This window comes from Tachypleus tridentatus, chromosome 13 (genome assembly GCF_004210375.1).
Source record: "Tachypleus tridentatus isolate NWPU-2018 chromosome 13, ASM421037v1, whole genome shotgun sequence".
NCBI classification, from domain to species: domain Eukaryota; kingdom Metazoa; phylum Arthropoda; class Merostomata; order Xiphosura; family Limulidae; genus Tachypleus; species Tachypleus tridentatus.
In genome coordinates, this window is record NC_134837.1 from 124625074 (window position 1) to 124635054 (window position 9981).

Consider the following 9981-nt stretch of genomic DNA (forward strand, 5'->3'; position numbering starts at 1 on the left):
CAACCCAGACAGTAGAAGAACAACCAGAGGACTCATCCTACCCTCCACGACAGCTATCTGTATTCTCGCCCCAAGTACCAAAAGCAAGAATAGCCCATGCTAAGGAAATAGAGAGACTCTGCAGTTTCCACCAGATTACTAACACTAAATGAGTTGTTTCCCAATTTTTTTCCACTTTAAGGTCTGACATTTACCTAACCTCAGATGATGCAAACTAGATTTCTGAGAAGATACAAAGTATCCCAGACACCTTCCTTCATAACGACACTCCAGACTCTTGACCCCAGAACCAAAACTAAAGTTTGTGTTGTTTCCCAGATTTTCATCCAGTATTGAAGTTGTGCATCAGTTCCTACATTTCATAGTGTCATTTGTATTAATAACTCTGCTTTCTTTGTTCAGCTTTAATAGGGCACGGTCAGGGTAGATTAATCGGCACCCTGGCCGTGAAAGTGGGTTTTCTGGGGGTACTCCCATTTCCCTCATAGCAAAATTTTGGGTATTTCTTTGCCCAAGCCCTGAAAAGAAGCCCATTTTTCAAATAATTTAATTTTAAATATTCTTTAGTAATTATACCATAGTGTTTATTATAGAATCTACTCTCACTCGAATCCTAACCTGTGCATTATAACTTTGATGACATACTCTTTCTGCACTTCCTTGCTCATGTCATCATGTCTACAACTACAAGCAAGGCTCGATCTTCCTCATTTTTTCTGGCTCGTTGAGATTTTTTCACAGCTAGGTCTGGCACGCTCTATGGTGCTCATTAAATAACAACCAAGATAACTACTGTTTGCACTTCTGTTTAGTAATGCTAATTTTCTCATTAATTTCTTCCTCTCAAGTTATGCTGAACTTCTGAACAAGTGCAGGACTGAAGAGAAACAATAGTTTCTGAGCACCCCTGGGTTGCCTCTCGGGTTTTGCCTTTGAAGTTTTAAAACCCAAAACGACTGCCATGATAAATAGGAATGACAAACTTTTTAATGGCCTTGTATCAATCAGTTGAATACTTCATCATTTTTATCACATCCAGGGACAAGTAAAGATCTTTATAGTAAACCAAAGATGATAAGTGGATGGCTTCCATTTAGATACAGATTCAGCACTTCCAAGAGGAAACTAAAAGCAGCTACAACTTGTCTGGTTCAAGTTAGTTCCCTAACTGCTGTCCAAAAAGTGTTAAAACCTTTGGATTCTTTGTAAAACATACGTCAAAGCTATTTTAACTGTTGAAGTAGTTTATCAAGAAATGTTACCGTTTCAGTACCTTCTGTAAAGAATGTATATTATTGTTTGTCTGAGAAATACTTATTGTCTAAGGCACAAGAGTGGTTGGGTGGAAAGACACACCATCAAAGGCCCTGAAAGCACTTCGTGACCAGTCTATCAGGTTTCCATGGAATTCTGAATCACCATCCTTTGTGCATGTAGAAGAGGGAAGGATGGAGATCTGGTCTTCATCTAAAGCTTCGTCCCACAGATGCATGTCTGTTAACTCAACATGAAATGTTTAACAGTGATTCCTCCTGCTACCAAATCTTGGTCAGCACCAGCCCTCTTGATCTGATCTCTAAACCCTTGGAGATGGTAAATGTGGTGTTGGTGCATTGGTGTCCATTTAGATACGTATTGGTTGCACCACTTTGTGATGACCACGTTAACGTTACATGTTGCCACTGTCTTACAACAATTTTTGGGCAAGGTATAAAAGCATAGTGACCCTCTCCAGCTATGTGTGGAACTTCTTTAATTTCAAACCAAATGGATAATTCGTTATATTCCCTGGGATGAGCGTACGAAAAGACTGTTTGAATATTCACCAAATTGATACAGTTTTACTCAGAAGGCTAAAGTCAGTTCTTGGACTGTGGGCAAACTACCGATCATATTTAAACGTGGAATGTTGTAGTCAGGATGAGAGAAACGGAGTTTTGCAACCAGATGACCTTTTCTTAATGTTGTCACAGGTGATTGAGAAGTTCATCAACACAGCTAAGAACCAGTAGTTGAAGAAACGTCATTGTCTACCACTCGTTTAAAAAGTTAATAAACCAAACATCTCGTATTTTAATTATAGAAATTTTCTAGTTACTTGTTGGTACACTTAGGCACTCGTTCCTCTCACAACAAACAACTTTGAAGAAAATTAAACAAACGACTAGTGTCAGTAGTTCACTTTTAAGCTGTAATACTATACGTTGTGTTTGGTGTTCAACTAGAACAAGTTTAGTTCAAATTCCCCGTGACCTTGCTGTCGTGTCTGTAATGTTTTGTGTTTTCATGTCCTACACTTACTTTTCATGTCTCGTTGCTTTTAAACAACGTCAAAGATGAATCTTTGCAATAAATTCTTTAAGAAATACTAAGCGCAAAATAAAAGTATAACACTAATGTCCTCCGCTTCTACTTCTTACTAAGTAATTTGTAGAGCAAATCATTTCCTGGTTAGGAATCATGAAGTTGAATAGCTTTTTTTAATAATCTTTCCAATGAACTGAAATAAGACTTTTTTCAAATAAACATATATTAATTAAACAGCCATTTTATTTTCGGATTTTGTTCAAACTTTTAAAACAAAAAAGTCCGTTTTAAGAGTTTTATTTGTTCTCAAACAAATAAATATATACATATTAAAAACACAACAAAAATTTGGACAGTTTGACTTTTCTGAAAATTAAAGATTATATTTGGCATTTTTTCGAAACCTTCAAACACGGAGGCGCCGGAACCGGGGGATACTGCACCCCACTTTTACACACTTGATTTGTAAAAAAAATTGTAAATTATATAATTATATTAATTTTCTGAAGCACGTGACCAAGATCACCATTGATTGAGACACCGTTGGTAGTACGGGTGGCGTTTCTTATACTTTCAACCTTCCTTTATAATAAAGTCTTTATGCCACTTCAAGCACGCTCAATTTGGAACTCTTTCCTAAAACTCTGAAACATGTTTATCAGCACGTGGAATGTGATAATTTACATTAAGTATCCTTGAGTTAACAAACTGATACTAATATGTGTGATATCGAAGGACATATTAAGTTAAACTGGCGCCCTAGGCTGACGATTTAATATCCTCCATCTCATTCATCTCAAATAACTCGCCACAAGCCCAATAATATAGAGGGCGCATCTTCAGAAGAATAAATTCAAAATTAAATTTATTTTTATTTTCTTCCTGCGTCCCTCAAAATATTGTGCTCTTAGCCCAAGCCTTGAAAATTTATTCCTTAATGGCGTTTATATATTTACATATACCTACACGTGTGTCTGTGTAATCTTGAAACTTGTGCTGCAGTTGGGATATCTGTTGTAAAAATTAATAATAAATCACAAACGTCTCGAGTTTGAATCCCCGACACACCAAACATGCTCGCCCTTTCAGCTGTGTGGGCGTTATACTGTTGTGGTCAATCCCACTATTTGTTAGTAAAAGAGTAGCTCAAGAATTGGCAGTGGATTGTGATGACTAGTCTTGCACTACTAAATTAGGGACGGCAAGCGCAGATAACCCTCATGTAGCTTTGCGCGAAATTCAAAAACAGAACGGGAAGAGGCGTATCCCGATATTTGAGGTTACTTTTTCTAAATTTCGGTTTCTGTAACTGTTTTTTTTTTTTTTTCGTGGTGGTATCAATTCTTCGGTTGGTATTGAAGAAAGGAGCTAATAATTTCATTGACGACTTCCTCTACCGTAAACATCTTCCATGCTAAAGAGCCAAATATTAAAGACACAGTTAAGTTGTACAAGTATCGTAAACACGTTGATTAACTATAAGTGTACTAACGGGACAAATCAGCTGTATTAACATATTTGTACAAGTCTTCGATTTTCATTATTTCTTCATTATTTGTAGCGAACGGGCTCAAACAATAAACACGTTAAATAATTTAATTATGACTGTTTGTCTTTATGACTCACCTTTGTCGAATTATTTTAATGCTCTTTTCTTTTTGTACTTGAATCTCTATCTAATTTAGTTTGTTTAGAATTAAAGCCCAAAATTACACAATGTGCTATCTGTTCTCTGTCCACTACGGTTTTCAGCGGTGAGAGTCCACAGACGTACCACTGTGGGGCATTAATGAAAAAGGGTCTTGAATCTACCTACATCGGCCTCGTTCAACGTTACTTAGGAGTAGTCAGAAATTCCCATTTCTCTCGTTGCTACCAGTGAGTTACGGGTTAGTGTGGTTGACGTAAGTACAATATAGTTACGTTGTTACGTGACGTCACCAACGCCTGCCACCTCAAGTCAACGACGAGAAACATCATGTTAATCGATCTTTTGCAATCGTATGAGGATTAAGATATGATTTGTTAACAGAAATATTGAGTATTTTAAATTAATAAGGTTTGTTGTTAGCAATCAATAATAATTTATTACCATTTGAACATTTTATATGAAACTCAGTGTAACACCGGCCATAAAAAGAAAGTCTAAGAAAAATTCTGAAATTAAAGAAAGGAATTCTAGTTCTTATAATGTATTTCTCAGCATTTCCTGTCTGACGAATAAACTGAGCATCAAAAGGCACCTATTTCATCAAGAAAGTTACTACTTGAAAATCCTGTACTACACAATATCATGAAGCTCAGCGCTAATACGCATAAATAATAATAATAATAAATGGGAAAGTGACCAGAGAAATATTGACCAAAAGATATCAATAAAATACATGGAAAGAACTTAACATAAAACCTAAAGAAAACAAAATAACATTTATAATTGTCAAAATAATAATACGTAGGCATCCGTGATGAGGAGCAATCAGTTTAAGTTCCAAACTCTCTCTTTGTTAACTTGAAAATGACTTAAGAAGGTCGAAACATTGTTCTCTACTTTATTTTAATAAAAGTTTTAATACCCATACCAGCCGTCTTGAGATACGTTAATATTTAGGTATGGTCCGATGTTTAAGGAGTTCGACTTGCAATTAGCGGGTCGCGGATTTTAAATCCTGTCATCAAACACGCTCATGAGGGCGTTAATGTGAAATCACAAAAAACTTCAAACCACAATTAAAACAATTAAGATTTGAAAACAGCAAAAATGAAAAGCGAAATTATGCTCTCAACATTTACAAAACTACCAAGAAGAGTAGAGTTGAAGAAAAATAGGGTTAGCTGGAGTAACAAAGAAATAAACACAGCATCTACTCTGACTTACTTCAGGAAAAGTAGTGTTACACTTGAAACCATTCATTGCTAGACCAATTAATGTTACGTCGTTAGATTTAAACAATGAATACATCAGGTTATACATTTGGAATAGTAGTGAATTTAAGGTTGTGTGGGCTCTACATCCTATGTCATTTTACATCGAATAAAATTATCCATGAGCCCTCTATAGTCCCTAACTAAATACGCCATTGATTTGGTTGTTGTTGTTTTGAATTAAGCACAAAGCTACACAATGGGTTATCTGTGCTCTGCCCACCACGGGTATCGAAACCCGGTTTTTAGCGTTGTAAGTCCACAGGCATACTGCTGACCACTGGGAGGCCCACTGATTTGGAAATAACAAGAAATTTTGTTAGTAAAAATAAAGATGAATAAATGTAACTTTCAAGCTCGACTCGTTTTCTAGTATGCAGGTTGCCCTGGATAAATTTTCACAAAATAAGTTTCAGGGTCTACGACAATAACACATGTACACAGCGAGTACCGTAAAAAAAAAAAAATTTTGTGTGAAGTTGACAAAAAAAAAATCGTGATGACAAGAAACCCACTTGAAGTAAAAATGTATCTTAGGACGGCTGGTGTGGATAGTAACACTTTTACTAATAAAGCAGAGAATAACGTTTTGATCTAACAAGGTCATCTTCAGGTTAGTAATTGCTAAAATAACCAACAATACCTAAAATCATTGCAATTATACTTTATAGGTGATTTCGTACGAGTTATTAATTTCACATAATTACTTGTTGTTTAGTCTAAGTGCTCTACAGCATGACAATTGGTTTTCATCCTGCAGAAAATAAGGTGAAACTTTAAATGTATCTCAAGAGAGCTGGTACGGGTATTAAAACTTTTATTAACAGAGAGTAGTGAACAATGTTTCGATTTTCAAAAATTAACCTGAAGATTACCTAAATAGATCGAAACGTTGTTCTCTGCTTTATTATTAAACGTGTTATACCCATACCAGTCGTCCTAAATTTTTTTGACTAAAATACTGTTTTATAGATGCACTAATATACCAAATGCTATTATTTAAGTACTTTAGTAACGTTTAATTGTGATTAACAACGAAGTAGGTTATTTTTAGTTACTCCAGTACTATACGTACTCGTATTGCTAAACAAGTATTTGTAGTGCAGAGAATTGACAGAAAACGAGACTTGTACAGATTGGCTGTTAATCAAGCGAATTCCAACTATCTTCTTAGACAAGCCATCACTTATAGTAATGTGCTGTCACCTGTTAGCAAGACGTTGAACTTTCATTAAAAGCGATTTTTAAATTTATGTATATAATAAATTGTAAATTCACGAAAATTTTATGTTAAAAATGTTCCGGGCATCCTAAGTAGCTTTAGTTGCTACATATCTTTTGGGGACATTGACCCTAGCTCATGGATAATTTGCAAAAAAAACAACCAAGACCAAAAGATAACGACAGAGACAGTGAGTACAATACTTAGAGAACTTGGCTAAAAAGGTTTATATATGTGAATGCGGAAGTAAGTGTTACAGCGGACGAGACCTGGTTTGAGGATTCAAAAGACAAAAACTGTAAAAGATCCACTATATGGCATATCTGTCTCATCTGGTTAAACTGATACGTGATTTGCTGCCAGATATGTTGATCATAAGAATAAATAAGTCATTTTACTTGTGAAATACATGACAAATTTTGAATTAAAGACCATATTATCTATCATACATTTTAGTGCTTATTGTTTGTTTTTTTTAAGAAGGAGCTTTGCTCTAAAACTTTATTTGTTCCAGTATTATAAAAATTAGAAATAATTGCTCTCGGTTACTCGTTCGAATCTGAGAGTTAATTCACAGCTAAATGATTTTTTAAAACTAAAATGCGAGCTTTCGAATAAAAGTATGATAAGCAATTTGCTATAAGCAACTTTAAGCTATAGGCCTCAGAACAGTATATTATATATAGTTCATTGGGCTTTACAACACTATATTTTATAACTTGTCTAGCTATCAAAATAATATATGCTACACGCCACTTTTAGGGCCTCAGAATAGTATACTATATATAATTTCAAGGGCCTCAAAAACAGTATGCTTTGTATGGTTTCTAGGTTACAAAATGGTATACTATATTTAATTATTAGGGTTCTCGGGTTGGTATACTATATTCAATATGTAATGTAAATATTCATTTATTTCTGCGCCTTTAAAATAGAATATTGCTACTATTAGCGACGACCATAGTCCCGTAGTGGTACAGCGGTAAATGTACGGTTTTACCACGCTTCAAACCGGGTTTTGATACTCCTGGTGGGCAGCGCATAGATACCCCTTGTGTAGTTTTGTGCTTAATTTAAAACTTATCAATCACTTTGAGACCCTTACAACGATATATCGTATTCTATTTTAAGTGCCATGAACACAAAATAATATATGTTTTTTTTGTAAAGTCTTTACTGGACTCTATATATATCTATGAATAATATGATTTGCATAAACACAGACTGAGTAAGTTTTTTTAGCTCCTAAAAATAGAAATAATAGGTAATTTAGAAACACAATTATAATTTTTAATTATAAATATTTAATTTTCAAAAAATACAATATGTTCCATTTTGCCCAATATCCTTTTCAACAGATGGCGGTAAGAAACTCGACTTTGAAATTTTAAATATCTATTGACATTTTTTTAACTGACCAATAGCACTAATTAACAAACGCTCCAAATCTTAATAGTTTATCAATATGCTAGAATTTTTTCTCTTAACATCACAGAAAAATATAATATTGTATATTTACGAGGCTTAATGGAGGTAGAAAAGCATCAACCACGTGGTGTGGCATTACTTTCTCCTGGAATTGCTATGCTCTCTCCAAGCTCACGAACGAGTGATCGATAGCTGCCATATCACGGACAAGAACGAGAGTTACGTTCTATGAATCACAGAAATTTTTTAAACTTTATAAAAACAATTGCGAAGTTAATTAATCGTATTATTTGGACATGTAGTATTTATTCATATGTCAAAATGTATTTCTCTGTCCTTGATTACTTTATATAATTTAGATTATAAGTATACAGTCGAAGATTATGCAATGTTTCGAAGAAAGAAAATTAGCGAGGCTTAATCTTAAAATTTTTAGTTGTTTTTATTTTACATCTCCCAAAAAAAACCAACAAAAATGTATATGGATAGTAATGTAATGATTGACGTAACATCGAGTTGATAACCTTTACTTAAAGTATTTATAACTCGAATTAGCCAAAAACACTATTTTCTCTTTGAGTTGGTTTCTAGCTCTAAATACCTTTTCATTTTTACAACATATTTAAATTAGAGAAAACTCCACAAAAAGAACAACACCTGGTGACAAACCTTGCTACAATCGAGTATATTTCATTACTGTACGTTTTTGGGAAAAAAACAAATATATAAATATGTGATAATTTTTGGCGTTTTATTTATATATTTTAACCTGAAACAAACCTTACGAGCAGGTAAAATGTCCTTTTGTTTAGGCATAGTTATCCCTAATTTACCATTATTGACCAAAAGGAAGGCTACTAGTTATCAGCACCTGCCGCACACGCGGTTATCCATAACAGAATAGCGAGTTTGGCTGTCACAATTCTAACGCATTCATAGTTGTATCTAACGTTTACAATATATAATATATCAAGCCTAATTGTATTATAACAGCACTTAATACTCGTACCAAGTGACATCATTTAGGTGTAACATTGCATTTCACTCCATCCTAAGAAAAAACCTTTCGCGTGTTTTTGTTGGTTTTTTAGACGTTTTTAATTACTGTACGTATCAGGAGACCACGCCCTGATCCCTGGATGAGTGACGAACAACCAACATGAATTAACTAGAAAGTAAACTACGTCCATTACCCACCACTAGGTGCCTGAGTTACGATATAATATACTCTTGAAGTTTCATGTGTTTTAGGAGCTCATGATCTTAGCATATCTGTTTCGCTCTGATGATCCAAAAACTGTATCATTTTCAATGATGAGAAAAACATCCTTTAAAATACAGTACAAAATGTCGTGTCGAAACCACAGTCAACACAAACAATTGAGAAATCACACATACAAATTCGTAAACTATCCTTAAAGACTAATCTTCAAAACTGATAACCCCAAAACCTATAAGGCTTGATTTGGACATATCATAGTGGTTAGGGACCCTGGACTGTGAATTAAAAAATTTGTGGACCACGCTCAATTGCCGGAAGTACACGTTCGACAATCAGTGATGTCGAAAAAACCCACTTGTAGAGAAATATATATGCAAAAACGGCTCGTTTGGGTTTAGAAAATATTTTACGTAGAAGAGCGAACAACGTTTCGACCTTCTTCGGTCATTGTCAGGTTCACAAAGAAAGAAAGAGGTAACTGACCGGAAGCTGACCACATGTTTGGAAGGGGTTGTGTAACTGAGTGTGAGAATGTAGAGGGCGGTGTTAGATGTTTGAATATATAATTTTATACTATTTATTTTATTATATTTAATATAGGTATAAAGGCGTTCCTTTATACTGGTTTATTTTGGGTTTAAGTTGTTGTATACAAATATAAACAAATGCAAAACTAAAGAAGCCTTACTTATACAACAACTTAAACCCAAAATAAACCAATATAAAAGAACGCCTTTATACCTATATTAAATATAATAAAATAAAATTATATATTCAAACATCTAACACCGCCCTCTACATTCCGACACTCAGTTACACAACCCCTTCCAAACATGTGGTCAGCTTCCGGTCAGTTACCTCTTTCTTTCTTTGTGAACCT